Genomic DNA, 14982 nt, shown 5'->3' on the forward strand with positions numbered 1-14982 from the left:
CATACTACACTGCTAAAGATTGACGTGCTAAGTCCTGTACCTTCAGGTCCCTGGTACTGAAGCAGGAAGACGCATCGATGGCAAACAGGAAACCCCAGCCCTATTGCACCATGCGAGGAAGGAGACTTGAGCTGCGAGCTGGGGCCCTGCCAAGATCTGGAGATTACAAGACAGTCCACAAATTCGGGTTGCCTCGGAAGGAAACAAACATATTTCGCTTCCACCTCCACACTTCGTTCAATACAAGGCCTGTTTATGGCCAGGCCTGCGTACCCTATGGGACTGACACTCCCCTCCCAGAACTTACTCCCTTTTCCCACCCAGGTGTTCAGCTCCTGGTGATTCAGTCACTCTGCCCAGGAGAGGGCCCAGCACCAAATACCATCTCAGGGGGAATTAAGGTCAAGCGTCCTGGAGGAGTTTACTCCACTTCCTCAGCTTTATGTTATACCGCGAATAAAAGGCTTTGCCCCCCACGCACCTCCAAAGAATTTTAACACCAGAGAAGAGGGCGAGGAAGGTATTTGGGAGGACAGAAAAATCTCTAGTTGACTTGCCTGGTCTGAGGAGGGACAAGACTCACCTGCAGGCAGGTAGAAAAGGGCTTCCAAAACCAAAAACTAAATCCATTGCCGTGGAGTCAATTCCAGCTCATAGCAACCTTGTGGGACAGAGCAGAACTGCCCCATAAGGCTTCCGAGGAGCAGCTGGTGGATTCAAACTGCTGACCTTTTGGTTAGCAGCCAAGCTCTTAACCACTGTGTCACCTGGGCTCCAGAAGAGGGCTTAGCTCAAGAGAACTGGCAGAAGACTAGACACAGAAGGCTCCTGACAGCTGTTGCCCCCACAAATCAGAAACAGAATGGTCAGGGAGTCTTCTGTGCTGATGGGAGCTCAGCCACTAACCAGCTGCTGCCGAGTCGATTCTGACTTATGGTGACTTCATGTGTGTCATGGGAGAACTGTGCTCCACAGGGCTTTCAACGGCTGCATTTTTGGAAGTAGACCACCAGGCCTTTCTTCCAAGGTGCCTCTGGGTGGACTCATACTTCCAACCTTTCAGCCAGCAGCTAACACCATTAGCCATTTGTACCACCCAAAAACCATGCAAAGAAAGACACCTTATTATCCCATTTGCGAATGCGGCAACTGAGGCACAAAGAAGCTAAATAACTTGTCCAAAGACACAGAGACAGGAAGGCGAAGACTGGGGTTCAAGCCCAGGACTGTCTGGCTGCAAAACAGAAGCTCCTAAACCCTATTCATTACAGTGCCTTTTTTGTGTGTGTGTGTTTCAGATGAAGCTACAGCTCCTCTTGAGGTGAAGGGAAAGAAAGGGCTTTCAGCTACAAATCAGCTGATCTGGCCATATTCTGGAGCAGTGGTTCTCACCCTATAGCTGGAATTAGAATCCCCTAGAGAAGTGGGAGGGGGAATCCACTCTCTAGATAGTAGACATTTGTCATTTTTGGTGACCGGAAAGGTAACACTGAATAAGGGTGAAGTGTACACAGCTGGATCAAGGGAAACAGTGTCACTAAAAAGTATAAAAGAAAAAAAGGCCTGCTGGTAATTGCTATGGCATATATAATTTTGAAACAACAGCAAAAATAACCAAAAAAAAAAAAAAAATGTGTGGGTACATATGTATGCATGTAGGCATACATGTGCATAAAAACAAAAAAAAACATTGCCATCAAGTCGATTCCGACTCATAGCAACCCTACAGGACAGAGGAACTGGCCCATAGGGTTTTCAAGGGTGTCTGGTGGATTGGAACTGCGGACCCTTTGTTTACCAGCTGAGCTGTTAACCACTGTGCCACCAGGGCTCCATACATGGGTATAGTTATGTACATACATGTGTATATATACATATGTGCATTTGTAACTATATACAGCCCTGGTGGCATAGTGGTTAAGAGCTCAGCTTCTGACCAAAAGGTCGGCAATTCATATCCACCAGCTGCTCCTTGGAAACCCTATGGAACAGTTCTCTGTGCTCTAGGGTATCTATGAATTGGAATCGACTTGATGGCACCTAACAACAACAACAATGTAACTGGATGCACATATATTCATATATATAATAAATCACACAGTGGGCACAATTACGGAGACTCCTTAGACACCCTGTGGGACTGGATTTCTAGATCTCAAGGATTAGGACTATAGTCTCATGGGACATCTTGATCAATTGGCATAATATAGTTCATGAAGTTATGTTCTACATCCTAGTCTGGTGAGTAGTGTCTGAGGTCTTAAAAGCTTACAAGCAGCCATCTAAGACACAACTATTGGCCTCTACTCGTTCAGAGCAAAAGAGAAAGAAGGAAACCAAAGATTCAAGGAAGAAACTAGTCTACAGGACAAATAATCTGCACAAACCATGGCCTCACCTACCCTGAGATCAGAAGAGCTAGATAGTGCCCAGCGACCACTACCAACCATTCTAATCAGACCCACAATAGATGAATCCTGATAGAATGGGAGGAAAATGTGGAAGAGAAAACCTCAAATTCCAAAAACAGAAGCCAGACCTACTGGACTGGTTGAGACTGGAGGACTCCCCAAAACTATTGCCCTGAGATGTTCTTCAAACCTTGAACCAAAGCTAACCCCTGAGATCCACTTGTAGCTAAACAGGAAATTGGCTCAGAATATAATGAACATCACCCTTAAAGTACTACGTTTCTTTAAAAAATTACCTATAGGAGACCAAACGGTCAACAATTACTTTAAAACAAAGATAAGAATGTAAGGGGGCCAGGGAAACTAGATTAATGAAAATGGAACAATCAGAATGGAAATAATGAGAATGTTCACGCATTGTGAAGAATGTAACCAACGTCACCGAACAACTTGTGTGGAAGTCGTTGAATGGGAACCCAAACTTCCGTGTAAATCTTCACCAAAAACACAATAAAATACTATTAAAAAAAAAAAAAAAAAACGGAATCCCCTGGAGATCTCATTAAAATTCCCGTTCCACCCCCTCCACCCCCTCCCCCGCCCCTGAGTTTCTGATTCAGTATTTCTGGGGTGGAGTCTGAGAATTTGCATTTCTAACGAGCTCCCAGGGGATGTAATTGCTGCTAGTAGCCAGGCTCTGTATGTTTTTATCTGTTTCTCATAAGAACTCCAGCGAACTACCAAACCCATTGCTGCTGAGTGCATTCTGACTCATAGCAACCCCACAGGACAAAATAGAACTGCCCCATAGGGCTTCCAAGGCTGTAATCTTTACGGAAGCAGACTGCCATACCTTTCTCCCTTGGAGCGGCTGGTGAGTTTGAACCACCAACCTTTCAGTTAGCAGCCAAACGCTTAACCACTGCACCACCAGGGCTCCTTAAGAACCCCATAGGAAAAAAAAAAAAAAAGAGGAGGCTTTATTTCCACCATTTTTACAGATGAGGAAAAAGAAGGTCAGAGAGGTTAGGTGAATTGTCCCAGGTCACACAGCTAAGCCACAGGGCTCCTGAGATGAAGCTCAGTGCTCCTTCTGTGTTGCCCAGCTAAGAGCTGGACACGCAGCCCTCGGTACAGGGAGAGGTGAGCACATGGGAACTCCAGTTTCTCTGTGGGTTGGCAGTCCTAAGGGAGGGAAGTAAGTGGGTGACAATCTGTAGGAAAAGCAGACCCTACAGGGGACCAAGGATAGAAACCCAGAGCACACAGGCCCTTGCCTAGGGACCTGGTCACTTGCAATGTCACAGAGCCATGACCCTCAGCCACATCTCACCCTCTGTCAAAAAGAATGAATTACCCCTCACATACTCACAGGCCCACAAGCCGCTTCCCCAGAAAAATCTTTGGAGCCTGAAAAACCAAGGCACGAGACCCTCCTGATAAGTTAGCTCGCTCGCATCCCAGGAGATGGCCCCTGCCTAGGCTCACTCAGATGAGGAACTGAGAGCCAGCAGGTCGTCAGCCTAGAGTCCCCGAAGTAGGCCGGTCTGGGAAGCCCCTGCTCTCTCACTGCCAACTGGGTCCCAGCCCAGCCCTTCCACAACGCCTTCCCGCACACAAGTCTGAATTCCTGACTGTAAGCAGGGAAGATGGGAGGAAATCCTCCCGGGATTCCCGCCTGAGGAACCTGCCTTCCCTCTCAGCCAGCAGGCTGGTGGCCAAGTCAGCACTGAGAAGGCCACCCCTGGGATTCGCCCAGTCACCTCCTAGGCCCCACGAGCAAGCGGCTTGTTTCCAAGGAAGTCCTACCAGTGTCCACAAGCTTTTGGCCTTTTGGATGGAGGTTTGAAGGAAGCCTTTAATCTCTTAGCAGAGAACCAGGGTGTTGGAACGGGGCAAAAAAAGGCATCAAGGAAGTAAAAACTGCAGAGGGACAGCTGTGTGTGTGTGTGAGTGAGTGTGTAGGTGTGTGTGAGTGTGTGTGAATGCGAGTGTGAGTGAACGTGTGTGTTAGTGAATGCATGTGTGGATGTATAGGTGTGCATGTGAGTGGGTATGTGTACGTGTAGAGGTTAGACTCTGGCTCAGAGAAACCAGAGGCCCACCCTACAAGATCTGTGGACTCCCAGGGAGGGGCCTGGTCATGTCTGCCTCTCTGAAGCAGCACGTCTATCACCTTCAACTAGAGGGGCCCAGCCAAGATACACCCCTTCATAGGCTAAAATTCAACAAAGTGAGAAACTTTCTGAGACTGGGTGGACCCAATGGCACCCAATGGGAGAAGAGGAACTTGTTGGAAGCAATACTGGCCCCAATAAAACAAATAAAGCTGAATGTCCCTGTCATGGATTGAATTGTGTCCTCCCAAAAAACGTGTGTATCAACTTGGCTGGGCCATGATTCCCAGTATTGTGTGCTTTTCCTGTATGTTGTAAATCTTGCCTCTTATGCTGCTAATGAGGGAGGATAAGCAGCAGTTGTGTTAGCGAGGCAGGACTCAGACTACAAGATTGGATTGTGTCTTGAGGCAATCTCTTGAGATATAAAAAAGAAAGAAGTGAGCAGAGAGACAGGGGGAACTCATACCACCAAGAAGGCGGTGTGAGGAGCAGAGCGCATCCTTTGGACCTGGGGTCCCTGCGTGGGGGAAGACTGATGAGAAGGCCAACAGAGAGAGAAAGCCTTCCCCTGGAGCTGACACCCTGAATTTGGACTTTTAGCCTATTTTACTGCGAAGAAATAAATTTTGCTTTCTTACAGCCATCCACTTGTGGTATTTCTGTTATAGTAGCACTAGACGACTGAGACAGTCCCTAACCTGCATTTCTCAAAGCCGAGGGATAACATAGGGTAGTTTTAATGTCCTACCTGAGGAAGGGAGATGGATTAAACAAATTAAGCTCCTCCTGTCTGATAATTACGGGATATAAGTGGAGCTCCCTGCCCAGCCCACCCCCCGGGAGGGCATAAGCATCACCCCATGCTTCCACTCTCCCACCTGTGGGTTAGGATCTCAGCGCTTCAGAGATTACAGACTAATCCATGCAGGTAAGGAGGGGCTGCCTCCAGCCCCTCATTTCCTATAACCCCAGGTTTCTTGCTAGCCACACTTCCTGTTTATTGAGTGGTTTCCAAGTCACAGGCCTCTCTGAGACTCATCTCTGACCTCACATCCCCTTCCTACAGGGAACCCCAGCACTTCTTCCTTTTTTGGCGCTATAGGCTACGAGTCTGGTTTGGTCTGCAGAGATCCTGGGGTTTCCTCCACTAGGTACCTAGGGCCCAGGTTAGAAACCCAAAGTCCAGCAGTGCTGGCCTCCTCCCCACCCAGAGCTGAGCAGTACTTGAGAAGCAGCAAGGAGGCACAGTGAGTGAAGGAAAGATCTAGCACATGCTGAGTCCCGCCCCCCCTCTATGGCAGCTGTTGCGTGGGTATCTTGCATCCACCCCATTTAATCCTTATTAACACACTCAGCAATGTGTCAGGGGAAATTCACCTCACACAGCAGATCTCAGACCCTTCGTAGTGCCAGGAGAGACGCCACAGACGGGGGTTTTCAGAACATTTGCAGGAGGCTGAGGGGAAGGTCCCCATAATACCACGTCCACACCCTCTGCTGTGCCTGCCCTGCTACCCGCTGACTCACCCTAAAGAAAAGTCAGCACCATGAAAAACAGAACTTCTCCTTAATGGTTTTCAAAGGCCCGTCCTAGAAAATCATCTTTACACTTCCCTTTTTAACTGCCTAGGATTCAAAGGGCAACCTCCCACTGGGCAGATGGGAAACTGAGGCACAACCGGGAACACAGACCTCCCCAAGAGCAAGTCTGTCTCTCCCACATCTCACCAGCTCTCTCACTCGTTAGACTACTGGGCAGCCCTTCAGGGAGCTCATGAGGAATTTCCGGCATTTGCCACAGAACAAGGTGTCCCAGAGAAAAGCCACTTCACCCACTCCTGTGACCCCTGGAAGAGAGCCCGGCAACCTGGTTTCCTGGTTCTGGATCCTACAGTTTTGTGGCCTCCTTTCACCTCAGAGGAAACCTGAAGTACGCACCACTTTCCCTGCCTCCCACCCCACTGACAAGGGCCACATTACCACTCCACATACATTCCAGTAATCAACTTTCAGATCCTACACGAAGCTTCAGGAAGAGGACACCAATTATCTGAGGCTACCGCCCATCTCCCCCAGAGGACTTGGGGTCCCTGGGTCCTCACCAGCTGAAAGTCATTCTGCCCCTCCCCGCCACCCGCCAGACAGATCCTGTCGGTTGACAAGGCCTGAACCGCTGCACACATGGCTGCCATGGGATTTAGGAGGCAGAGTCAAACTCAGGGTTTGGAAAACTCAAAGATTGCTTAACATCGAAAGGCTGAGGTTCTCTTTCTCAACTGCTTCCAAAAAGCTGGTCTCAGCAACCCCACTTCAGCCTGGACTTGGATCTGACTCACTGGAGAGCAGCTGTTAGGTCAGAGGCTCAGGGGACCACACCCGCCCTCCCAAGCCCACCACCACAAGCTGAAAACCTGGAATGAGACAATTCAGCAGTAGGGGGCCTAGAGCCCAAAGCCCAGCTGCCAGCAGCCAGCAGGCCACAACTCTGGTCACCTCTGAGGCCAGCAGGGCTGCACTTCTCAACTCTTGACTGCCTGCCTCTGTCCTGCCGGGCTGACATATAGGTCAAATCTAGACCCCTGCCCCAGGTGATGGCAGCATGGGCAGGAAGGATGGCCAGGACCTTATGGCCTGGCCTTGGAGGCCCTGGGTGGTACAAACACTTAAGGCACTCAGCTGCTAATCAAAAGGTTGGAGATTCAAGCCCACCCAGAGGCATCTCAGAAGAAAGCCGGCAATCAACTTCCAAAAAATCACCCACAGAAATCCTGTGGACATTGAGTTTCTGTTAATGGTGGTGGAATAATCTGGAAAAGGATAGCATCGTTGCATAACGTGAAGAATGTAATCAATGTCACTGAATTACTCGGGTAGAAATTGTTGAGATGGTACATGTTTTGTTGTGTATATTTTCACCACAATAAAAAAAAAAAAAAAGCCCCTATGAACCACAGTTCTACTCTGACACACATGGGGTCACCATGAGTCAGCGTCAACTCAGTGGCAACTGGTTTTTTTGTGGCCTGGCTTCAAAGGACACCACCAAAGGCCAAATATCACAACTCTCTCCCCGGGTTTTCTCTTTTCATTTCAAGTAAAACAAACATTTTAAAGATACAGAGAAGAAAAACAGTTGACATGGAAATCTTCCCAAATTCCACTAACCTACAGACAATCACTATGAACATTTTCCATACATCCTTCCAGCTGCAAACACAAATTGGTAAACATCTTTTACAAAAACCGAACACTGCTTGGTAAGCTGCTTTTCAGAAAGACTTTGCTTTTTTTCATGTTAATAAATACACTTCTATATTCTCACATTTTTTGTAGCCGCATGCTATTCCGATGTATAAAAAAACCAAACCAAACCCGTTGCCCTGGAGTCGATTCTGACTCATAGCGACCCCATTGTGACAGAGGAAAACTGCTCCATAAGATTTTCTTGGCTGTGATCTTTAAGGAAGAAGGGTGCCAGACCCTTCTTCCTCAGTGCCACTAGGGGGTTCAAAACACCAACCTCTGAGTTAGTGAGAGAAGCTGAGAGAAAATCCTTTCCTCCACCCAGGAACCTTATTATAGATATACCATAAATAATCAGTTTACTATTGTCAGGCATTAGGCTGTCTTCATTTTTATACATAATGCTGCAAGGGCTATCTCTGTACAGATATTTTTCTACACTTGTCCAATTAGATCCTGAGGATAAGAATTCCTATGGGTGGAATTGCTGAGTTAGGGATTCTCGGGAGAATTTTCAACACAATATTACCAGTAAAACTGTACCAGCGATACTGAGTCCTTTATCCACATGGACCTTTCTTGAATTGCACTTGCGTATCTATGATGTTGGAAACTCTGGTGGCATAGTGGTTAAGTGCTACGGCTGCTAACCAAAGGGTCAGCAGTTTGAATCCGCCAGGTGCTCCTTGGAAACTCTATGGGACAGTTCTACTCTGTCCTATAGCATCGCTATGAGTCAGAATCGACTCGACGGCACTGGGTTTGGTTTTTTGGTTTGGTTTATCTATGATGTTGCATAGTGGTCCAGAAAGATGGGGCGGTCCTCTCTTAAGAAACCAACCTTCTCTCCCCTCCAAGCCTCCTCTAGGAACAAACCATGCCCAGCCATAAAGTCAAACAGTAGTACACAAGGGAGGCAGAATTACACTGGGTCAGTGTCTACTGAACTCCCTGGAACAGCAAAATTCTAGGATAGCCCAGTGCTGGGTATCCCAAGGAGATCAGAAGTGTGGACACAGGAAAGGTTTTCTCTTGTTAAAAGTTCTGTTCTGTGCATGGCCGAAAGGAAGACTCCAAGAACCCTTCCTAAAAGACCAAGGATGTTAGAGCTAGGAAAGATCTGTGGAGTCATCTGATCCCTTGCCTTGAAGATGGGGAAACTGAGGGCCAGGATGACTCACACCATAAACATTTCAATACTTATTGAATGGACTCCAGAAGTGCCTCATCTACAGTGATTCAGCCAGCTCAGAACAAAGCTTGAATCCACCCAAGTCTTGAACACCTAATGCAACATTTATTCTCCCCCATGCACAAAATTAGAATTTGAGATCATTCGGATCACATCCTTAGCTCAATCATGGCGAGATGTATGTTGGAGCTGGCTCTGCTGGCTCTCAAGGGCTGATGGTACACATCTCTTCCCAACTCCGTGTTCAGTGATGCCATGTTGAAAACCTGAAGTCAGCCATGGAAGGAATATTTACACCACGGGAATTGGCATATACAGCAGGGCTTTTCCCCTGGAGAGCCAGTTGTTAAGCATTTACCAGGACATCACTGGTCACAACCTAGGTATGAAAACCAGATTGCAGGTGGCCTCAGTTTCCTCACCTATAGAACACCCAAGGACAGCCTCTCTCTCCATAGTGTTATAATTCTCCATGCTCTGTCCTAAATACACACTCCCAAATCCATCATAGCTCTCTTCTATGTTAATCCATGAGCCAGCCTATGTTTTCCCAAGTGCTTGCTGTGTGCCAGGCCCCCGTCCAAGCACATATGTTAGCTCATTTGATCTTTACAATATCGCTATGAGATAGAGATTCCAATTTCCATCATACAGTCAGAGAAACTGAGGCTCAGAAAGTTTAAATGGCTTACCTGACTCAGGCTGGCATCCCCCAGAAGTAGACCCTGAGACAAGAGTCCAGTAAAAGTGGGAATACTGGGAGGGGAGGAGGTAAGTGAGGCAGGGGAGGGAAGGCAGCCAATGAAGGGTACAAGTTACTACTCTGGGAAACTGGGTCTCAGTCCTGCTAAAGAATTCTGAAAGACAGCTTAGGACATGCCCCAAAGTTATCCCAAAGAGAGAGGTAAGGGAGCTGGGGTATTTATACACCAATTCCATGAGGCCAAGGGAACACGCACAGATGTCTACAGCATCTATTCCAAAGCCCAAATCCATTGCCGTCGAGTCGATTCTGACTCATAGGTACCCTAAACGACACAGTAGAACTGCTCCAAAGGGTTTCCAAGGCTGTAATCTTTACAGAAGCAGACTGGCACATCTTTCTCCCATGGAGCAGCTAGTGGGTTTGAACCGCCAACCTTTCAGTTAGCAGCCGACTCCTTAACCACTGCACCACCACACTGCCCAATACCATACAGTCAGAAAATGGTAAAATGAAATTTAAACTCCAAAGCCAATACTCTTTTCACTACACTTATAGAAATGAGCAGTTAATCAAACAATTACTTAACTGAGTGCCAGCTACAGGTAAAGCATCATGCTGGTGAAATGAACTTTTTGCCAAATCACTTTGCATTGACGCGACTGAAAAAAGGACAAGCTATTTTTTTCTCATTTTTTATCAGTAGAAGGAACAGGAAAAGCCCTTCTACATGGCTTTGCCCATCACACAGCAATTAGCCAAATGCCCTTCCCAGCCCCCTTGCTCTGTAAGAGATCTCTCTCTTGTTCAGCCACTGTTGCCTTGGGCACGAGTTTCACAGCCCCAGGCTGTCATCCTGAACTGCTGCACCAACCTGTGATTACAGGCTCCAGAGGCTCCCATCCAAGGAATGGTCAAAAAATACCCACTGGCTGCTCAGCCAGCTGAGTCTGGAGGATGTCCCTGTTTACGGAGCCCTGCTTCCTCTGTGTCTCTGACCCCCACCCCCAACCTCAAACAGCCACATCCTCAAAGGGAACCCAAAAGCAGGCTAAATAAACAGACCCAGCAATCACGGGGCTGTGGGAACTCACCCTACCTAAGTACTTATTTTAAATTCTTATGGGGAGGTGTTTAAATAGGACAGTGTGTCATTGGGGTAAAGAGCTGAACTGTGTTGTGAAGAGTGGTGGGAGGGGCAGGGAGATGGCAGGAGGGGCTGCTGCCCTAGTTTATAGATCCAGCTGCCGCACTCTGGGCACCTTAGGCTTGAAGAGAGAGACTAGACGGCTTGTTCCATCCCAAGCACAGTGCTGACATCTGCCCTGTTTCTCACTCTAGGGGACAGGAGAAGAAACACAGCAAGTCCTGGAACTGCTCTTGAGATCACCAATCCGTCTTCCAGCCTCTCTGCAGGAGTCTGGCAACCTTCCACACACCCCCTCTCCTAGCCAGCAAGGATACTTCCTGCCAAATATCCCCAAAGAGGTCAGAAAGCAGTAATCAGGCCAAGGTCCTTTTGCACTTTGGTGACCAGGCCACTTTGTGGTATGCCCTACAGTTCAGCCCTGAGGCAGCAGCGGTGCCTCACCGGGCCATTCATACACAGCTCACACACACCAAGCAGACACAAAGCCTCGTTCCAGTGCACCAGGAAATAGAACAAAGATATCAAAGCAAAACTAGTGGGCCACGACCAAGGTAGGCCAGGGCGTCTGAGACTGGTGAGGAGAGCTGAGGAACTGAAAACAAGGTATAGGATCATCTACCATCCTCAACTGACTCCTAAGATAACACAACTGGGGAGACAGCCTGGACCTCCAAACAGAAACCGTGCAGAGATGCAGAGAGGTGGGCTATGGAGCCTCAGGGACAGACTAGAACCATCCTCAGGAAAGTTCGGATGATGCCAGCTGGAGATACAACAGGTGCAGGTACGGCACATGCCCCGGCCCACCCAGTAGGATGCAAAGGCATGCCCCCAACTTCCCCTGGAGAAGTGCCCAAGTGGGGGCTCGCATCCCCTGACCTCCTCTCAGCCAGGCTCCTCAAAGCTGTCCCTCAAGACAGAAAGGGCCACATAACCCAGAGACTCCATCAGCCTGAGACCAGAAGAACTAGATAGTGCCCAGCTACCACCAAATGGCAGGGAACACAACAGAGAATCCCTGATGGAACAGGAGAAAAGTGGAATGCAGACCTCAAATTCTAGTAAAAAGACCAGACTTAACGGTCTGACTGAGATTGGAGGGACCCCAGAGGCCATGGCCCCCGGACTCTCTGTTAGCCCAAAATTAAAACCATTCTCGAAGCCAACTCTTCAGACAAAGATTAGACTGGACTGTAAGACATAAAATGATACTGGTGAGGAGTGTGCTTCTTAGCACAAGTAGACACATGAGACTATGTGGGCAGCTCCTGTCTAGAGGCAAGTTGAGAAGGCAGAGGGGGACAGGAGCTAGCTGAATGGACACAGGAAATACAGGGTGGAGAGAAGGAGTGTGCTGTCACATTGTAGGGAGAGCAACGAGGGTCACATAACAATGTGCATAAAAGTTTTTGTATGAGAAACTGACTTGAATTGTAAACTTTCACTTAAAGCACAATAAAAAATAAAAAGTTTTAAAAAGCTGCCCCTCATCATTCTAACCAGCTTTTTCACCAGCTTAAAAATGAGGGCAGAGGAGCACTTGTGAGATGTGGGAGCTGAACCCCCAAGGATTATCCCGTGTCCCCCAGTACTTCACCTCTGCTCTCCCATCTGATGAAGGAGGAACAGGACTCACTGTCCAGCCTCCCCAGCACAGGGAATCCCAAACCGGACTAGCCGCCACTCTCAGGTACTAGGCAGGCTCTACGCTGTGTCTCATCCTTTTCTCCCAGGACAAGATCTACCCCTCTTTCCAAAACTACCCACCTCTGTGAACCCAGCCGCCTCTTCAGGCCCTCTTCTACCCACCCGAGCCAGCCCCCCTGGCCTGCCACAGCTCCCTGGCATAGGCTGACTTATGAAAAGACAGCTGGGGCCCACACTCATGCCCCCCACTCCAGGGTCTAACCCCAAACGGCTGACTCCACACTTAGTCCTTGGAACACTGCATTTGGTGACAAGTTTTTTTTAAAAAATCGACTCTCTTAAACCAATGTGTTTTAGCCATGAGAAGTTTCATTAATTCTTTAACCACCGGAAGAAAAAGTTTCCAGCAGGTAGAGTGGATTGATAAGTAAAATAGTAAATCCAACTTCAGTTTCCTCATCCTGGGGCTTCTGTCTCCAGCTGTTTAAAAGAATCATGGTTTCTAATTGTCTTCTCCCATTTCACCAAGATCAACTGTGGCAAGAACTCCAGGACAGATTGTTATTTGTCAGTTCATTCATTCATACATGCACTCCTCAAATGTAAGAACTTACTGTGAATCTGGCCCGTGTAGACCGGCCTCTGCCCTCTGGGAGCACGCGATTAAGGACCCGGATTCCGGACACCTGGGAATAGAGCGTTGAGAAGCCTTGCTCAGCTCCTGTCGTCAAGGCGGTGTAGAGGTGCTACAGACGACCCAGGGACCCACGGAGCGCCCCAGAGGTGGACCGGGACCCTTGGCCTCTCTGTTAGGCCGCCCGCCTCTCTGTTGTCCCCGGGGTCTCTTGACTGAGGAGCTGAGTGCAAACTGGGACTCGAAACGGAGAGCACAATTGGCTGGGAGCCTCCAAGGCACCTGTCTGGTTCGGGGCGCCCAGCCCGGACAAGAGATGAGCAAAGCCAAGGTCCCAAAGACACACCAGCTCCGGGGGCGGGATCCGAGACTGCAAAGGGGAAGTGGCGCGAGGGCCAAGGCCCCCGCGCCCGCTGCGCCCTACTTAAGGCACAGGGAGTCGTGGGCGCGCTGCCTCCCCGCGCCGGGGGCTGGACCCCGTCTCTGGGGAACCGTCCTTCCTGCGGGGGTGGTTTGGGGTCGGGCTCCCTGCGGCAGTCGGGCCTGCCCGTCGCTACACCTGCCGCCCGATCCACGTGGCCAGGGAGTCCCAGGGACCCCGGGGGTGGGTTTGGGGCGCCTTTCTGCCGCTGCCCTTGGCGCGGAGAGAAAGAAGGACCCCCAGGGGGCCGGGGAGGAGGACCGGCTTGGAATCGCAACTTTCTGCCGCCAGAAGACAGGCTGGCCCGGGCTCCGCGGCTCTGCGGCCCCCGGGAACCCCCCGCGGCTGGGGGAGGAAGGAGGTGACCAGGGGCTGGAGAGGATTGAGGGGCTGGCCCGGACGCGACAGGGGCCACCGCGGGAAAACTTTCGGCTGGGGGAGGGGGGAGCGGAGGAGACGACCGCTCCGTGCCCGGCACCTTGCGCCCCGCGTCCCGCACCCCATCGCTGGCGCCCCGCGCGGCGCTCGCCTGCGTCCCGGGCCGGCTGCATTGCGCTCGCCGCGGGGACCGTGGAATCGCAAAGTGGGGGGCGCCGCGCCGAGGGCGGCTCCGGCCGGCTCCGGGGTCAGCGCTCGGGGGGCCCCGCTCCATGCGGCCGCGTGACTGGGGGGTCGGGCGCCCCGCCCCTCCTCGCCCTCTCTCCCGCCCCTCTGCCTTTATCTAGCCCTACCGGCTCCGGCCGTCTCGGCTCCTCTCGGCTTTCTCTCGCTCTCCATCTCTCCCCACCCCTCTCTTTCTTCCTCTTCTCCCCTCCCTGTCGGGGGCGGAGCTTTTCCCCTCCCTCCCAGACAATGCCGTGGCTTCGCAGCCCCTTCCCCGCCCGCGAGTCGGGGCCACCGCTGCGAGTGCCTCTTCCGGGCTGGGGGAAGGGGAGGAGTGCAGGGGTGGGGAGGACGAGCCGGCTGCCCTCAGCCCGTTCACCGCGGCCCTCCCCGGGCTGGGTGGCGCCTTGGCCGAGCCCCACGGCTCGCCCCGCGCTGTGACAGCCACTCCCGGGGGTAACCACACTGTCTGGCGGAGCCCACCTCGAGCGCCTCTTTTTCTCCAGGCAGAAGATGTGGGATTTTTTTCTAACACCCAAGCTGATTCCAAAAAGCATTTGAGCTGGGCAGGGACTAAGTAGGCCCCTGCGACTTGGCGGGCTGGCAGACGTGACAGCAATGTGAAGAAGGGCAAGTTTCTTTGTCCACCTCTCACCTCCCCCTGTTCTCCACCCCTGGACCTCCGGGGGCTCTCAGTGCACAGGAAGCCCCTGAGCACCTGCGGCCCGCCTGTCCCCTTCCTTTTGTCAGAATTCTACCCCCCCCCCCCAACACACACCATACCTCCTGCCATGCGGAGTCCTCCCGAAGCCTGTCGAAGGGGCAGGGGGCCCAAAGGTTAATGAATGAGTGGCCAAC

The 14982-nt window shown here is 50.7% G+C and overlaps 1 protein-coding gene across 4 annotated transcripts in view; it reads right to left on the bottom strand.

Moving 5' to 3' along the window:
* The window catches only part of RASSF2 (Ras association domain family member 2), a 49111-nt gene extending 34763 nt beyond the window's left edge, over positions 1–14348 (bottom strand). Inside the window, exons 1-2 of one of the 4 annotated variants that reach the window (XM_049869072.1) lie at positions 14253–14348; positions 13081–13152 (exon numbers count right to left, since the gene is read on the bottom strand). The gene's annotated coding sequence lies outside the window, so the exon portion shown is untranslated. The other 3 variants (XM_049869073.1, XM_049869074.1, XM_049869075.1) reach the window with 3 other exon arrangements.
* Positions 14349–14982: the final 634 nt, after the last annotated feature.

This window comes from Elephas maximus, chromosome 25, assembly GCF_024166365.1.
Source record: "Elephas maximus indicus isolate mEleMax1 chromosome 25, mEleMax1 primary haplotype, whole genome shotgun sequence".
Taxonomy (NCBI): domain Eukaryota; kingdom Metazoa; phylum Chordata; class Mammalia; order Proboscidea; family Elephantidae; genus Elephas; species Elephas maximus.